The sequence below is a fragment of the Ptychodera flava genome (assembly GCF_041260155.1).
Source record: "Ptychodera flava strain L36383 chromosome 3 unlocalized genomic scaffold, AS_Pfla_20210202 Scaffold_26__1_contigs__length_13983176_pilon, whole genome shotgun sequence".
In the NCBI taxonomy this organism is placed as follows: domain Eukaryota; kingdom Metazoa; phylum Hemichordata; class Enteropneusta; family Ptychoderidae; genus Ptychodera; species Ptychodera flava.
This window is the reverse complement of record NW_027248280.1, coordinates 8,371,046-8,389,341: the sequence shown is the minus strand read 5'-3', so window position 1 is coordinate 8,389,341 and position 18,296 is coordinate 8,371,046.

The following is an 18,296-nucleotide window of genomic DNA, read 5'->3' as shown; positions in this document are numbered from 1 at the left end:
ATTCACATTCAAAATCAAGAATAACTAGAAAGCATTTGCAAGCAAAAGCGAAGTTCAAGAGACCAGAGCAGCGGAAGAAACCAGAGAATGTGTGACAAAGATAGGTGCAGAATAAAAGAGTGCTTTGGATTTTAATATTCAAGCACGTACCTATAGGGCTGCTAGCAGTAAACACCATGATATACAACTAAAAGCAAGGCAGTCCACAGATTACAAATGCCTACATGTACGGTAAAAACGAAACAGATACATACGGGGGCGACAACGCACGGAAATGTATATCAGACGACATTCTCGCGAGCCAGAGCAATAATTTTCGCTCCGCTGATCTACGCAAAAATCAATCGCTTGACGGGTAGCGCTGAGTTGTTGCCGTAAAGAGGTGCGTTGTTTACGACGATGATCAGACGAGAGGAAACATCGGACCTAGGCCGTTGAAATTGAAAACCGAGGCCACATGCATTTTCATTTGATTAAAAGCACAGACTAAAACAATTTTCATTGCAATGTCGCTGTTTTCACGAGATACTGACCGTTTGATCTTGGAAAGTTGAGCTGCTTTAACGTGCAGCCAACGCATGCCGGCGCCGGTGCGGTGACGGCTGTGTGTTACCGGCCTGTGTGTTAAAGGCCTCGCAGACTGATATAGGAAAAACCGGGGAAAAACCGCTGGTGGCTCCTCAGAAATACGGCGGGCAGTTTCTCCGCCAAAACAGCCGATTTTGAATCCAATTTTGCATTGACCTTCGTTTTCGAGCACACCCACCTCGCCTAGGTACACGATGTACCCAGCCGCGCTTGTAAATTTAGGGAAAGCTTAATTTTCTCTCTCTATGCGAGCGAAGCCATCTTATGTGCCGCCATTGTTACATTCAGGCGAAACAGTATAGCGCCACGTACGGCGAGTATTTAGAGAAAAATAAAATCAAAAAGCAACAAAAAACAAAGCGAAAAAAAGCTAGAATTATTAATAGCTGAACGCAATATGATAGTCGAGCAATGCAGAATAAAAAATAAATAAATAAACACACAAGAATGCCCTTAAAACCCGTCCGAGTTGAGCGATGACGTCATAAGCGTGTCGCAATGCATTCTGGGTAATTAAGGTAAAATTTGTGTCTAGCATGTTCTATGATAGTAATACCGGAAATAGAGAAAGAGAAAGAAAGAAGAAAGCAAGAAAGAAAGAAGAAAGAAAGAAAGAAAGAAGGAAAGAAAGAAAGAAAGAAGGAAAGTGAGCAAAAACTAACAGTTCCAGAGCTGGTCTCTGGAACTAAAAATAGGGGGTCACCGTGCAAATTTGGTATTTGAGAAACAGAAAATTCGGAGAAATTCACCCACATGAGGTTTATCAGAAGAGAATCGGAAAAGTTTGAGAGTCTGAATGTCTGTCCCCAAGGTGCGTTCTACCACTTAATTCCATCAATTTCTCAAGCACCCCCCCCCCCAAACCACTGCCCTCTCCTCACAACTGAAATTCCAGGGTTTACACACTCAAAGTGTATCCAAATTTTTTTTGTTAATACTTTTGTCAGTAATTTTCAAGGAAAAATTCGAATTTTCTAGTATTTGTACGTTGGGAAAAAAAAAAATTTCACAAGTATTTTTCGGTCACCCTAATGCAACACCCACAAGATCAATTTCATAGCATTGTTTGAATTTGGAAGACTCCAGTAGTATATGAACCCTGAGAGTAAAAAAACATGATGCGTTAAGTATATTTCATTTCTTTTATTCAAACCAATTACTTCATGTAATAATTATCAACAAAAAGTTTCCCAAATTTCTGTGCCCTTTCTCACGATAAATGATCAATCTGTATTCCCTCCCCAATTAAATTAACAATCACTTTACAAATAATATATTGCTGCTTTACTTTCTGTTTGTCATTTCTACTCAATTTGGTTTGGCAAATCCCTGATTCCTCTAAAAAGTGAACCATGGCAGTTTTCCCACATATTTTCAGTATTTTTCCAACACAGAGGTCTTCATATATGGTAACGATCCATTCACCTACATCTACCATCTCCTCCGTCATAACTGTTTTCATCTAAAAAAATGGAAAAAGACCGAATGTTAAATGGTGAAATAAAGTACTAAGGTACACATTTAATCACTATTCTAATTCTTTCACATGAGCCAAAGTTGTGTGCAAAGTTTTCAGTCATAAGAATAACTCTGAATGCTGGTATGAGTAAATGACAGTAAATATCAATGCAAATTATGGCAATATAAAAATAATTGTTGTTTGGCAGCCAAATGAATATCATTGTTTATATGTCATATGCAAACTTATCTGTTGTCTACCCTACTAACAGGTCAATTGAATCAGAAAGCCAAAAATGTATTAATATGAGCTCATTTCAGTACTAATTCATGTTGCATATTGTATTTTTGTAATTACATGAAATTGTGTTTCTTTTTACATTTCTGTGAAAAACATTCCAGCTCGCAGAATGTATACACACAATGGAATTTTATTACCCTAGCACATGTTTAAAGTATTCATAATCAAGCAACCAAGCAGTCGTAATATTTGACTCGTGATGGCTGTGTAAGATTATTGAAAATCTTAATGTTGCTACCCCAGGTTTTGTTTCCAAATATCACGCCTGTCTGACATTGGTTTTGAAAATGGCCGATTTACTAAAATTATTACCCCCCCCAAAAAAAAAACCAAACAAAAAAACAAACAAACAAACAGTCTTTAAACATGAACTCGTCGAGCAGGTTTTGAATGAAAATTACTGGAATTAGTTAAAAAATTACAAAATTTGCAATGTCTATATAGTTTGATTATGTTGGCTGAATAAGTATACATTGGGAACTATATACCCAGTATTGTTGCTAATGGAATCACCTTTAATATGAGAAAACTGACACACATATATGAACTGTCAACCACAGATTGGATAAGCATTATATTACTGACAGATGGACTAATTAATATATGATTTTGAAAGATACAAATGTATGCTTCAAAATAACAAAGTACAAAGAGTAGTTCATTGATTAAATGACTCACCGCTGAGGACTTTTCTTCCTGAATAAATTTGCTTGATACATGTCTGAGTTATTGTTCCAGACATGAAAAAAACATAACAAAATGGCAACACAGCAGCCATATTAGATCATATCACAAAGCAAATCAATGTGCATATGTATGACATAGGTCAATGTCCTTGTACCAACTTTGAATAAAATCGGTTGAGATATGCCTGAGTTATGGCTCTGTACATGAAAAAACGTAACAAAATGGCCGCCTGGCGGCCATATTGGATCGTATTACAAAACAAACTGACATATTTGTCTATGACATTGGTCAATGTCCTTGTACAACTTTGAATAAATCGGTTGAAACATGTCTGAGTTGTCGTAATAAAATGGCCGCCTGGCGGCCATATTGGATCGTATCACAAAATAAATCAATGTGCATATGTATGACATAGGTCAATGTCCTTGTACCAAATTTGAATAAAATCGGTTGAGATATGCCTGAGTTATGGCTCTGTACATGAAAAATTGTAATAAAATGACCGCCTGAGGGCCATATGGGATCATATCACAAAACAAATCGATGTGCATATGTATGACATATGAAGTAATCTATGTACCAAGTTTGAATGAAATCGCCCCAGGCATCTCTGAGATATCTGCGTGAACGGACGGACGGACGTACGCACGGACGCACGCAAGCACGCACGGACATGACCAAACCTATAAGTCCCCCCCGGACGGTTTCCGTGGGGACTACAAACCCGCAAAAATACGCCACGATGGTGCATAACACAGTGTTGTATAAAAAGAACTGTAAACACTAACATTTCATTCAGAACTTTACACGTATGTCAAAACTGTGCGTTGCTGCACTAACAGTCGAACCGCAGAACGTTTTTCTATACGAAAATACAAAAGCAACACTGCTGTGTATTTATCTATGCTTGTATTCGTATGCTGGTTTCACTTTTTTTTGCGCGCGCGCGTTCTTGTTGGTTGAAGAATTAAAAAAAATGAGAAGAAAATAAAACCGCTTCACCGAATCATTTTTGCAATATGTTTAGGATCAGACTTTTTATTTTTCTCGGCCTTATTTGCATTATAATACCGTTGGCACAATATCAATATACCAGCCACGCACATTGAGGTAATATAAAAAAACAACGGTCAACGTTAGAAAGAGAGATATTAATCTTATTTTATCGTCACACATACAATGCTGGTATTTGTCACTATTGAAATAACTTGCTTATTAAATGATTTACAGGTAAAAATGTCATTTTGTAGGAAAGTTTGGTAGCCAAATTGGAATTATGCAAATTATCGAAGTGCGTATGTCAAACATCGTATAGACAAAATGATTCCCTTTGTCAAATGAGTAAAGTTTGATTTTAAAATCACTAAAATAGTTTATTTAGCATGTTATATATGGCCAATTATGTTATTTTGTCAGAAAATTGCAGCCACAATTGGTCGATGCAAGTTATACATATTTTCCAAAGGTAGATTCCGTAGTATGTTGTTCTGGGTACTGATCCAAAATGCATTTTGAAGAAAAACATTCAGCTGCAATTGATGTTGGATCTAACCCTGCTTTGACTGGACTTTACACAGGTGTCTGCAAAATCCCGATTACAAAATTACATTCTATTTATAGTATAATGATTGATTTATTGGTTGAATGATTAATTACTTAATATCAATATATATATATATATATATATATATATATATATATATATAATATATATATATACTCCCATTGTATTTTTCTCAGTTTGACGTCATCGTATACGAGTATGTTTCGAGGAGCCGCACAACTTCTCAAATAGAGAAAAATACCATGGGATTATATATTTATAACATAAACATTCTTCTAATTTTTTTGCGTAGATGGATCAAATTAGTGTAACAAATGGCATGAATTTCGTCGCGATTTGTGTTTTACTTGCGCGGATTACTTTCATTTGAAGAGTAAAGCGGCCCGTTACCCGGGAGATACTTTCATTCATAAATCCAATCAAGCTGCAATTTGATACATCGAATTATATCTCCACCAACCAGACGTACGGATTCGGTCACGTTAACATGTCAATCATTGTCTCGCGCTGTATCTATGCCGGACACCGCGCATCTGCGGACATAGCTTTCAGTTTCACCGTGCTAGCGACGAATAGCTATAGTATTCAGAGTTAGTTAGGATATTTACAAATATATTAATGAAGTAAATGCAACGACTCCGTCGAAAAAGTAATTCTCATTCTCAGATATTCCATGGCTTTTCAAAATATCACACAAGTTTACGACCTCGGCGAGCGCGAAAGATTACGTACCTCATTGCATGTTTGTGCCCACAACGCTGCTGCCGCCACCGGTCTCTTTGCCGATGTCAACTCGTCAATCCCAATTTCAGTCGTGAATGTTTCGTCTCTCGGACTTTCATGTTGGCAGTGACAATATCTCGCCCATGGATACATCCTAATTTTGTTACTTGACTGAAACTCTGTTTTGAGTGTTATCTGAGTCAACTTTCGAAATACATCGGATTCAAAAGCGCTACCTACACACTGCTCAACAGCTGATGTCTTCGCCACAGCCTTACGCTGCTGCAAGTTTTTGATTCCGAGCGAGAATTTACGGAATTTTTCGTGCAATGAAGGAAATTTATCGTTGTTACTCGAATGACTTTATGCTTGTGCCTCCTATGTCGGTTTCCTGAAGATTATACTGTACTCATTTCACTTGAACTTACTTTGAGGTGTAGGTTTCGGTTTTATCGCCAACCGGGATCGCAAAGTACGACGTCCACATTGAGCCTACACAACTCGACTCGACGTTACTGAGCCATTACATGTAAAATAAAACGATCGACAGTATCTCTCTTCGATTCTCGGGAAAAGCTAAACTTTTAGCGACTCGAAATTTCGTTGGACAAATATGCCTTCTAAGTTTCCATGTCTGGATTTATCGGCTCAACTTTTTGTAAAAATGTCGTGACAGCTGGAATGGTTCGATCACGACAAACCTGTCTGTGTCGCGACACCTGCACAGGAGAACTGGAAAATAATAGTCTAAACTATTATTTTTTCATAATTATTAAAATTAATATATCGTCACTATGAAATGTTGATATTGGTCAGAAACGTGATATTTTTCATAATTATTAAAAGTAATTAATCGTAGTTATGAAATATTGATATCACATAACCGATTTCATCCGGCTTGACAAGTGCGCTTCCTGTATGAGGAGAACTCGATAAACATGCTGTAGAGTGTATGCCATCAGCGGCCATCCCGCATGCCCGGCCAGGCCGTCCTATATGCCGGGAGTATATAAGCAGATATGAAATGAATATGCTCACGTGTTTTTACAACAGGTTCATTAATAGTCAGTAAACAGACTAGAAAATTTTAGCATTTACTCAACAGAACTACTAATGTGACCCCTGAATGGAAGGAATGACTTTGACAAAATTACAAACTTAGTTATCAAGCATTGAAATTGACTGCTGATGACTCGACATGTATTGACATTTATCAGACACTACTGGACGCATGAAGTAATACAGTATGACATGAATTACTGCATACTTTTTGACTGTTATGAAGTTGTGTAAAACAATTGTACCTTTGACCTGTCTTATATCAAAGTGACAAATCAACGAGCAAGGAGATGTTACGCAACATTTGCAGACCTCAGGATAATCACTAACCAAAACACAAGAACAAAGATATTCTGACAGCAGTTCAATTGAGCACACGACGCGGAATGGAAGACAGACTTCTGATAAGACTAGACGTGTATACGGTCTACTGCTAGAGTAACTATCTCTGACGAGGATTTATTGTATTATGTTTTTCAATATTCCTGTCAATAAACCAAATTCATACCAACATAATCGACACCCGTGTGAGGCGTGTAATAAGAACATATACAATGCAAGATCCGAGGTATATGAATATTCCACATTGATTAAGGATCGTTAGCATAGAATTTTATTACCGAAAACAATGCTTATTAATGCAACCTGCATTTTAAATATTATTATACCTCGCATCTTGCACTAATAGTAAGAACAATCAGATATCTGTTATATCATTAAATGTAGCAGGTTTCATCAACTTTCGCACAGGACTCTCAGAGTTAAATCACTAATTACAAAACTTTTTTTAATATGTAATGAGCTAACAATTAATTTGACACGCCAAATGCTTCTCAGTACAATTAAATATTTACCAAATCAATATATGTAGCAAGTTTCATCAAATGTAATGCAGTAATTTTGGAGTAATATCACAAATTACAAAGTTCATTGATTATGCAAATGAACCCTTTACTTAACTCGACACAATTGAATGCTTTACAGCACAATTAGCTATCTGTCAGCTCAGTATCTGCAGCAGATTTCATCACATTTGGTCCAGTTATTTCGGAGTTATATGACTAATAACACAATTTCATAAAATATGCAAATGAGCCTTTGTTAAATTGAAACTGCCAAATGTTGTCAGTACATTTAGATATTGATCAGATCTATATCTGTACCAGATTTCACTGGCTTGGGTGCAGTAATTTCAGTGTTACATACCTAATTACAAAGTTCATTAAATATGCAAATGAACTTGACACTACTAAGTTGTTGTTGTTTCTTTATTTCCTCCTTTGCAAAGAAGAGTCACAGCAACATACATATTAACATTTTAAGAGTTACAAAAGTTATATCAGAGAAAAAAAAGAAATTAATTAAAGTAAAAATATTGTCTGAAAAAATTCCAGGAAGGTTTTACGAGAAACGTACTATCCTCAGAGCTGAAATTGTTAATGACATATTCGTTTCCAAGCATTGCTGAAACAAAATATTCATCACTGAGATCATTAAGGAAAACTGTAAAGTGCACACTTGTGTGGTTAATCAACTTAGACCAAAAATCAATCCTCAGTTGTTCTGTTTCCGTGCAGGCTACAGCAGAATGGATAATGAAATTATCCGTGTCTTCCTCACATTTTGGACAATGTATTATTTCCAGATTTGCAAGGATCTGTAAAATATACATCGCAGTATCTTTGAAGAAAGGAAAAAAAATTGCAAAGCGCAATAAGAAAGTGGTTCAATTTTTGGATGTACAGTATGAAAGAAATCTAATTCCCTTATACTTTCAAGTCTACCCTTCCGCAAGATATTTTCTCTTTCATACACAGTATCTATAACTTCCAAGTTGTTTTGTTAGGAAAGAACCCTGACAAATAGAATTCTTCCAGAAACATAACAGGTCATATTTTGCTAAAATACGTAACACATCAGGAATAAAGCCTCTTTGACTTTTAGTGACTGATAGTTTGAATTAAAAAAGACGATGTAGGAAGACCTTTTTGCACAAAGCAGAATTACTAAGACGGCACAATGTTCCAAAAAATCTTAAATGCATCTTGCGTTTTTGATTGGAGAAACTGTCCGATCTAGAGATGACAAAGTACTTTTGAATTGCATGCCAATATTGGTAATCGAGTCAGTTTCTTTTATTGCCTCGTTATTTAAAAGTACAGGACAATGAATAGGTCTACATTTCAGTGTTCAGACTTCTTTTTTTCCGAAAATAATAAGACGGCTCTTACTTGTTTGAAGTTTCAGTCTCAAATGCAAAAAAAAAAATTATGTTAACATGTTTTTGGAAACAAGAACGAGTAGGTTTCAAAATTGCAATATCATCAGCAAGTGCAGGTGCGCCTACAAATGATGAACCGATAAAACAACCGACTTTACGGACTCAAGCTCAATGAATAAATCATTGATGTAAATAAGGAATAATGCCGTAGAGAGTACACAACCTGGCGAATATCATGCAGTATTGGGAAGTTTTCTGAAGTACATGTACCCACGACAATTTTGCAGTGTTGACCATGAAACGTAGTATGCAATAGCCTCCAAAGTGTCGAATTAATTCCTACATTGGCATATAACTTTGCGAAAAGGCCATTCCACCATACAGAATCGAAGGCTTTGTGAATATGTAGACTGCACATGCTTGTAAGTATAATTAAAATATATCAGATCAATATTTGTTGCACGTATCATCAAACTTGGTGCAGGAATTTAAGAGTTATGTCACTAATAACAACAGTTCATTCAATAGGCAAATGAGCAGATAATTGACATGACACTCATAGTATAATCATATTGTTCTGAGATTGTCATATGTGAAAAGTTTCATGAAATTTTGTGCAGTATTTCTTGATATATGTCTACACTATCATTGCCGTCTCCACAGGGAAACCATTGTACGGAAAAAATGATATTGCATAACTTCATTAATATGCAGGCAACACTAACAAAAATCTAATCAGTTCTTGCAAGTAGCATATCGTACCTGCGTACAAAACTGACTTCAATCTGTTCAGGCGTTTTTGAGTTATCGTGTAAACAGACAGACAGACAGACAGACAGACAGGACAAACACACACACACACACACACAACACACACACACACACACACACACACACACACGCACGCACACACAGAGACATCGCTATGACATTAGCCCACATGTGAACACGAGAGCTGAAGAGGGAAGGTGGCCAGCTTACATAACAATGTTTCTCTACACGGCTTTGGAAAATGTATATTTTACTGGCTCCTACCGTTTAAAATCGTTGTATCTACTCTACATAGCTGATGATTGATAAGCTGACCATCAATCTGCCTTGTTTGGTTTTTCGTAATTGTCGCCTTGTGAAACTATCGCTCTCCAAATGTTGTGGAAAGTCCGAAAATGCAGTTTCTCAGAGGCAAGGTCCCTGATCATAGCGACATCAGTCAAACTCGCCAGGAGTCCGTTGCGGTTGGCTTATTAGCATAAATCATAAAAGCTGATCCCACAGACCTCCTAACCAATGAGCACTTACGAACCCGGCTCTGACTGATGACCTTAACGGCTGTATGCTGAGGTCAACCTGCAAACGGACTCGATAGATCTGTTGTAAACAAACGTTTATCCTCAGGTATTTCACAATTTAAGCATAAGATAGTAGTTTGGAAATAACGTCTGAGATTGAAAGCATACAGCATTGGAAAAACGAACTCGGTTACATGATATCAATATTTCATAATTATGATTAATTACTTTTAATAATTATGAAAAATAAATGTCAGACTAATATCAATATTTCATAATTACGATTTATTATTTTTAATAATTATGAAAAAAACTATTATATTTTAGACTATTATTTTTCAGTTCGCCTGTGCGCCGGCATGTATGAACAGTACCATGCACGAAAAAAGTTCCGGTTGATGACATACAACAGGGGTAATTCGGATTTGTTATCCGTCCTGTTATACGTCACACAGGTGGCGATTCGCACCAGTTCATGTGATACCAAAGTGAATCAAATTTGTTTTTTTGCGATACTTTCAAAATACGATCTTATCTTAACGGATTCTCAACAAGGCGTTCGCACTCAAACGGGGAAATTAAGTTACATCAACCCCATTACTCGCACAGCTTACTAGGGGAATAAAGCTTTTACAATTTGTGCGCTTACTTTGTATAATTCTTTAGCGTCACACCTTCGTGCACATCAGTCATTTGGTAATTTTAGAGAAGGCTTTACACTTACATTTTTCACTTATTGTAAATATGAGTTGAATATTCTGATCAATTTTAACTATGTCATGCTTTTTATTAGTTGTTACTTTGATTGAACATTTTTTTATTCAGCGCAAAGAAACATTTTTAATATGTAATGCGCTATATAAGAAATCTAGAGTATGATTATGATTATTGTCATTAAACTCTGAAAACGAATTGAAAGGCGTTAATGTCATTTCTTTGGGCTGAAATGTATAACACTGTTCGACAGCAGTCGGCCGTCAAGACTTGTGTCAAGGGTCATGTTGCAAAGTATGCTCGGTAACGAGTTTCAGCGAGCTATCGAAAGTATAACGAAAAAGAACGTCTTATAAAGCCATCTACGATGAACACTGAACAATCGCTTTGTAATTACATTTCCAGTCTTACTCTGCCGACATTGTGTCCAGTAAATGGCGTTGTGCCTTTTCATTAATTTAAAGTGTTACTTTGTCATCTTTGTAAGACCGATCAAGGTGCATCATTTGCGATGGCGCCAGTAGAACCACACCTAAAAGGCGAGGTACCCGTTGTGTAGCATCAATTTATTATGTACATGCGTGTGTATATTACGTCAGCATAGCAACCATAATCTAAATCACAACAAAAATGAAGAAAAACTGGAGTAAACCAAGCTTGCACTACTGTCTGTTACAAATTTGTTGCAATTTCTGTTGTTGTAACAAAATCTATTTAAGGTACCATGTATGTTTTTAGCCATGTTTGTCTGTTTTTTAAGTTGGCTTTGTTCGTCTCAAAATATGCGCGATTGAGTTATTGATCACTCAGTATACTTTGCATTTTGTGCATGTGTTCTTACCTTCTTGCGCATTTTAGACTACATATTTGAGGCTTCCTGCTCCAAGTTTCTAAATTTCAAGTCAATCGGGCAACAAGAATCAACATCGTGACTGCTATTTTTTAACCGAGAGTTTATCAAAATATTTGTATCATTCTGATTCTCAACATAAAAAACAGAAATCTGCGAGTAGCGATTATGTTATATGTTAATATCTGGTCCCCTATGGCACTTTGGACTAATATCTGGTCCCCTATGGCACTTTGGACTAATATCTGGTCCCCTATGGCACTTTGGACTAATATCTGGTCCCCTATGGTACTTTGGACTAATATCTGGTCCCCTATGGTACTTTCTTATCGCAGACTGGAAAGTGTCGTTTACTTATCAATATTAACCAAATGGATGCACTTTTATTTCTGACAGACATGTATATTTCTAACATATTATTTCTTACAAACTACATCATCTAGCCTATGCTATGTATAAATTGCGCGTCGTAATTCAATCCCATAATTACGGCCCATATTGGCGTTGTAAAGATGCTGAAAACTTTTGAAGCTGAAGTCAGGTAGATTTCCAATTAAACTTAGAACTGTATGTGTTTGCGTTGCTATATGACAGAGGCATATGAACATCTGTTAACCCAAGGTGCATCTTATGGCGAATGGCTCCCGCCGCAAGGAAGAATACGCTACTTATTCCGGAATTTGTCACAAACTTCCTCTCCAGTGAATTAATCTACCTTTTGAGAGTGTGTTTGAATATGAAGTAGGCAGAAATACTTTGAATCCTTTGTATTGCAGAATTTTACGATGTTTGAAGATTAATGTTTGCATGGCATGTGATCATGGTGTACATGATTAGATGAGAGTCAAATAACCAATGCACGGTTCACGTAATCTTGATGTGTACACGCACGTTAAGTTAATGAAGCAAAGTCGATATGATATTCGTGAATTGACCTCTTAATTAAAAGCTTATAATGTGCTGCGATAGTTTTGGTATGTACAAAAGTGATTGAATACTATTTTCGTAAATTAATACATACTACATAGAATAATTGATTTGCAGGAGGCCACAAAAATACATTGCTTCGTACACTTTAATACCTTAAGCCCTAAAGCCATCGTAAAGAATGTTAATTTACCTGTTTCTCTCTGACATCGTTCACATCTGTAATGTGAACATTTTTCCTTCTAATGGTTCAGAAAAGGTGCTTCTGGTGCCAAATATACTTATTTTTATGGAGGTGAGTGGCCCCGGATTAGCTCTTCCCATCAAGTTTCTGGCAAGTGTGTCCATATGGCATGAATTAAAATTCATTTCGTGGTCTTATTGCAATTGCAAGATGTACGTTTGGAGTCAGCTCCGTTTCTGTTCCTGTATGCAGTATATTGCAGTCATCATGATTACAAAAACACTCATGAACGGTAATGTATCACACCAATTACTTTAACTATTTGTTTTTGATTTTGTTAATGTCCAGTCGCAGGCCATGACATGACTATTTTGCTCATTCCACATGTCTCTTCCTTTCTTGATATAGTCATGGCGACATTTCAAATTCAGCGGGACATGATTATATTAGCTGCACACTAAAAGGCAGAACTGCTAGTCAATGGTTTAGGTTTGAGTTTGATTAAAATCGCTTTCCTTCCGTGGACAGTACCCATCAACTGTACCAAGTACGAATTAAACATACGCTATTCTCCTAACCCGTGCACTACCAAAAATATGTGTGTATTTACATGCTTTTATGATACGTTGACGATCCGATTTAGAAGCTTACGACTATATGGCTTGAATTTTCTACATGTTTAAAGTTTGTTCACAAGAAGACAATAGTCTTCTATAACAGACGGTGCAAGGTGTGTTAATTGAAAATAGCTCCCTTTAATGATTGTTAGCAAATTTTACAGTCATAAATATACTTTGATAATGTGGCAATCTCATTCTCACAGATAAAGCTAAAATACTTTTTTGTTTTCAATAGCTATCATTTTTGAACAAGGCTTAAGCTAAATCAATCATTCAAAGGTCATTGTGTGGATTACGTGAATGTGAAAATATGCCCTTCGTTCAGAACAGAAAATGCAATTGATGTGTCACCGCCGTTCTTTTCCTTAAAAGTATCAAATATTATTCCTAAGATTGTTAAGTCTGAAGCAGTGTTAATGTTATCAACAGACGATGTTTTGACTATAAAGGTCGGTGGTATAAATCTTTATTTGCAAAACATATCATAGTCAAACGTATTAAAATAGAATAAACCCTAGCAAGGAAAAATCAGAACTGAGACCATGACGCCCCAACCGCTGGTGACAGACATGTCTGCAACCTCTATGGTTCCAATAAGGCTTTCGGTGACCCATCCATGTATGTAGGTATGTAGGTATATCTGTATGTAGGTAGGTAGGTGTGTAGGTAGGTGTGTAGAAGTGTAGGTAGGTAAGTAGGTAGGTATTGAAGCTAGGATGCGCCCTTGCAAAGATGTCCCAAAAACAGAACCCGTACGGATGTCCTCCATTCTCGGGTTCTGTAGCGCACTCTCATGAGTTGACTGCATGTGTTGGGTGTGGTTTTGCATGATCATTTTGAGCCGTATCGGCCTTTATTTTTTGTACTTTCGGAGATGTTACTGAAGTAATTGAAACGTAGAAATTGATCTGACTGAGCCCCTGTATGGCAGCAGATTTTGTACACTGCTAACATTACTGAAATTCAACCATAGCGACGCGGTCTTGATAACTTGAAACTTTGATTTTCAAGATAATTTATTACAAAATGGAACAAATTTCGATTAACAAAATGTAGAAATGCCTCAAAAATAAATGGTGGAGGGACACATTATTCCAAGCTTTGAGAATCTTAACTGCAATGATAATGTATGTATGTATGTATGTATGTATGTATGTATGTATGTATGTATGTATGTATGTATGTATGTATGTATGTATGTATGTATGTATGTATGTATGTATGTATGTATGTATGTATGTATGTATGTATGTATGTATGTATGTATGTATGTATGTACCATTCTTCTTTACTCCAAAGTCAGCAGGAGGGGTAGGGCTTATAATCCATGTATAGTGTACTACCTAAACATCTGTCATTTTGTCTATCAGTATTGAACAATGATGACCCTAATGTACGCTGGGTTGCAAGTCAGTCATTAAGATTGCATATGGAAAAGCAGAAGGTTAAGACAAGCAATGACTCTCTAAATTTTGCAGGATACGCAATCGATAATTGTGGATGCATTGCCAAACAGGCAAAAGTGAATTGGCCAAAATCAGAATGGATCACACTGTATGAAATGTGTAAACGTGAGTGCATTTCCGTGTCTCTAGAAATGATGATAAATTCATCTTTGAGATGGAAATCGATCAAGATATATCAGTCTTCTTTTCAATCGTCGGAGAAATGTTACACAATGTACAAACAACATAAACTGAAACAGTACGAAGCCGAATTAAGGGCAAAATCTTCACAGGGGAGAGCAGTTAGAGAGGCTGGGAAAATTCATCATTCAATTTCAGCTACATATCTCAATAACCACAAGATTGATGACAAACATAGACCTTTTGTAGCGAGAGGTCGATTGCAACTCCTGCAGTGTGAAGTTTGTTATCTACTAACTATCCAACCAGTTACAGCAAATTGTCTAAAATCTGTAATCACCCCCTTAAACTGTTTCGCATGTTTTAAACGGATGCACTAAATTTAAGTAATTATACCAGCTTAGACATAACAGAATAGATAGTTGATTTACTTTATCAGAAGATGTCAGAATGTAATCAAAACAAAGAATTATTTAAAGACAAAGTTCTGATTCAAAAGCTGTTCAAAGATAATTAATGTTGAACAAACATTTCAACATCCACACACAAGGCCAGACATCGTTATTATTGACAAAGCGAACAGGCCAGCAACGCTCATAGAAATATCTGGCCCCCTTTGATGCACATGTCTCAAGTTGTTTCCCAGTCAAAGTTTGATAAGTATTATACTCTTACGCTTGAAATCAATAGTTTGGGATTTTGCTCCGAGATCATCGCACTAATTATCGGTAGTCTTGGTAACGTTCATCAGAAAGTGATAACAGGTCTCATTAAAACTTGGTAAAGTAAAAATGATGCCAAATTCATTACTAAATTTTGCAGTCTGAGTGTCATTATGGGTTCTAACAAAATCTGGAGATTAAGGTGCAGGAAATACAATGTGTAAGGTTTCTGTTTCGATTGAATTGACTTCGCTGTTCACCTTCATGTCATGTACGCCATTTCCATTTTTCCAAGGAGGAGTAGTGTTCAACTAATGTTAGTGTAATACTACATCTGTACATTGTATATGTATTTTTGGAAATAAATAGAAATTGATATGTATGTATGTATGTATGTATGTATGTATGTATGTATGTATGTATGTATGTATGTATGTATGTATGTATGTATGGTGTGTGTGTGTGTGTGTGTGTGTGTGTGTGTGTGTGTGTGTGTGTGTGTGTGTGTGTGTGTGTATGTATGTATGTATGTATGTATGTATGTATGTATGTATGTATGTATGTATGTATGTATGTATGTATGTATGTATGTATGTATGTATGTATTTATGTATGTATGTATGTATGTATGTATTATGTATGTATGTACGCATGTATGTATGTATGTATGTATGTATGTATGTATGTATGTATGTATGTATGTATGTATGTATGTATGTATGTATGTATGTATGTATGATGTATGTATTATGTATGTATGCATTGATCAATGTATCTCTCTTTATCTCTATCTATCTATCTATCGATCGATCGATCGATCGATCGATCGATCGATCGATCTCTCTGTTTATCTATCTATCTATCTATCTATCTATCTATCTATCTATCTATCTATCTATCTATCTATCTATCTATCTATCTATCTATCTATCTATCTATCTATCTATCTATCTATCTATCTGTCTGTCTAGGTAGGTAGCTTGTCAGGCAGGCAGGTAGGTAATCCGGTAGGTAGGTAGATAGGTAGGTAAGTAGGTAGGTATGTCGGTAGGTAGATAGGTAGGTAGTTAGGTAAGTAGGTAGGTATGTAGATAGGTATAGGTAGGTAGGTAGGTATAAGTATATTTGAATGTACCTAAGCCCACTTGTATCTGACCGACAGTACATATCAGAGCATTTCAGATAATTTATCTACCATGAAAATCAGTAGAGAATACGCTTCGACTGATCTGAAATTCAAAAACGTATTTGACGACAAGTAGTAGTAGTAGTAGTAGTAGTAGTAGTAGTAGTAGTAGTAGTAGTAGTAGTAGTAGTAGTAGTAGTAGTAGTAGTAGTAGTAGTAGTAGTAGTAGTAGTAGAAGTAGTAGTAGTGGTAGTAGTGGTGGTAGTAGTAGTAGTAGTAGTAGTAGTAGTAGTAGTAGTAGTAGTAGTAGTAGTAGTAGTAGTAGTAGTAGTAGTAGTATAGTAGTAGTAGTAGTAGTAGTAGTAGTAGTAGTAGTGGTAGTAGTAGTGGTAGTTTTAGTACTTATAGTATAGCATGTACTACTTAAATTTTTTTAAAATTTATTTTTTATCTTTATCATTAGTATTGTTATTACTATAATATTATTCTGAAATTTACTAGCATTGACTCCATAGACTTAGTCCTAATTTAAAAGTCTGAATTTTCTCCAGGTTACGATGCTGTTGCTAGTAGCTCATCTCCACCTTTCAAGACTTTTCGGATAAGAACTACCTGGATAGAAGCCATGCAAATATGTGAAAGAAATAACGGTCACTTACCCAGATTTCATGACCCAGAGACTTACATGATGTTTGCGACACTCGCACTCACTCACTATAACCAAGGTAAACACATTTACATATTATCCGTCATTCGGTAATCTTCATTTCAATATATTAAAAGCACAGGGGTTTTGATAGAGATGTCCTTGCCCCGTGACTATGGGTGTCGTATGTTGTGTGTTTGAATCCGATTTGAGAATTTATATTTGCACCTTTCTTTCATGTTTTAATCAGTTGATTTTTTAATTTTAATTTTATCATATTTAGCAGTCATTACGTATCTTTATGTGATGATGATGAATAAATTATATTATCTTTATTCATGTCACAAAAATGACTGTTTTTGATTTATCATCATCAAAAACATCATCATCATCATCATCACATAAAGATAGACATAATCGCAAAACATGATAAAATGAAAAAATGAAAATCAGATGATTAAAAAATGAAAGCAGGTGCAAATGTCGTAGTATGTTGTGTGCACAAGATTGGCACAATATGTCGAGGAAAGTAAAACATTTATGTTTACTTTGATTCATTATCTGGCAAATGGAACACGACTGGTGATGTCGGTTTAATCTGCAAATGAAAGCTTATCTGATTCTTTTTCAATTATACACTTGTTTTTAAGAGTAATCTGTAATATTGCAACATTAAGGTCTGGGGATCTAACACTGTTGAGAATTTGAAAAATATGAAGATCCAATTCTCCCAAATTAGTGCCAATCATGTTAGGATACGTTATTTGGCCATTGCAGTCTGCATCAAAGCCAAGTACACAGATAAATTCACACAAAGTGCGTTGCCTGCAGTCACATGAGTCCACATGAGTACAGGATTGCTGAATATAAGCAAAGGATTCTTGACTTCTGCATCTGCCTATGGACCATTCAGCTAAAAAGACAATAAGCCATGCTGATACTGTAAGTATGATAGGTTTTTCAGGCAGTGTGCATTAAATCTCTTCAAAATTGACTTACGTGATTCCAATGGTCATATCACCACGAAAGTTTTGATAATAAATAAATATCTAGTAATGCTACTCCCAATGGAAGACCATGAGTGCGAAATA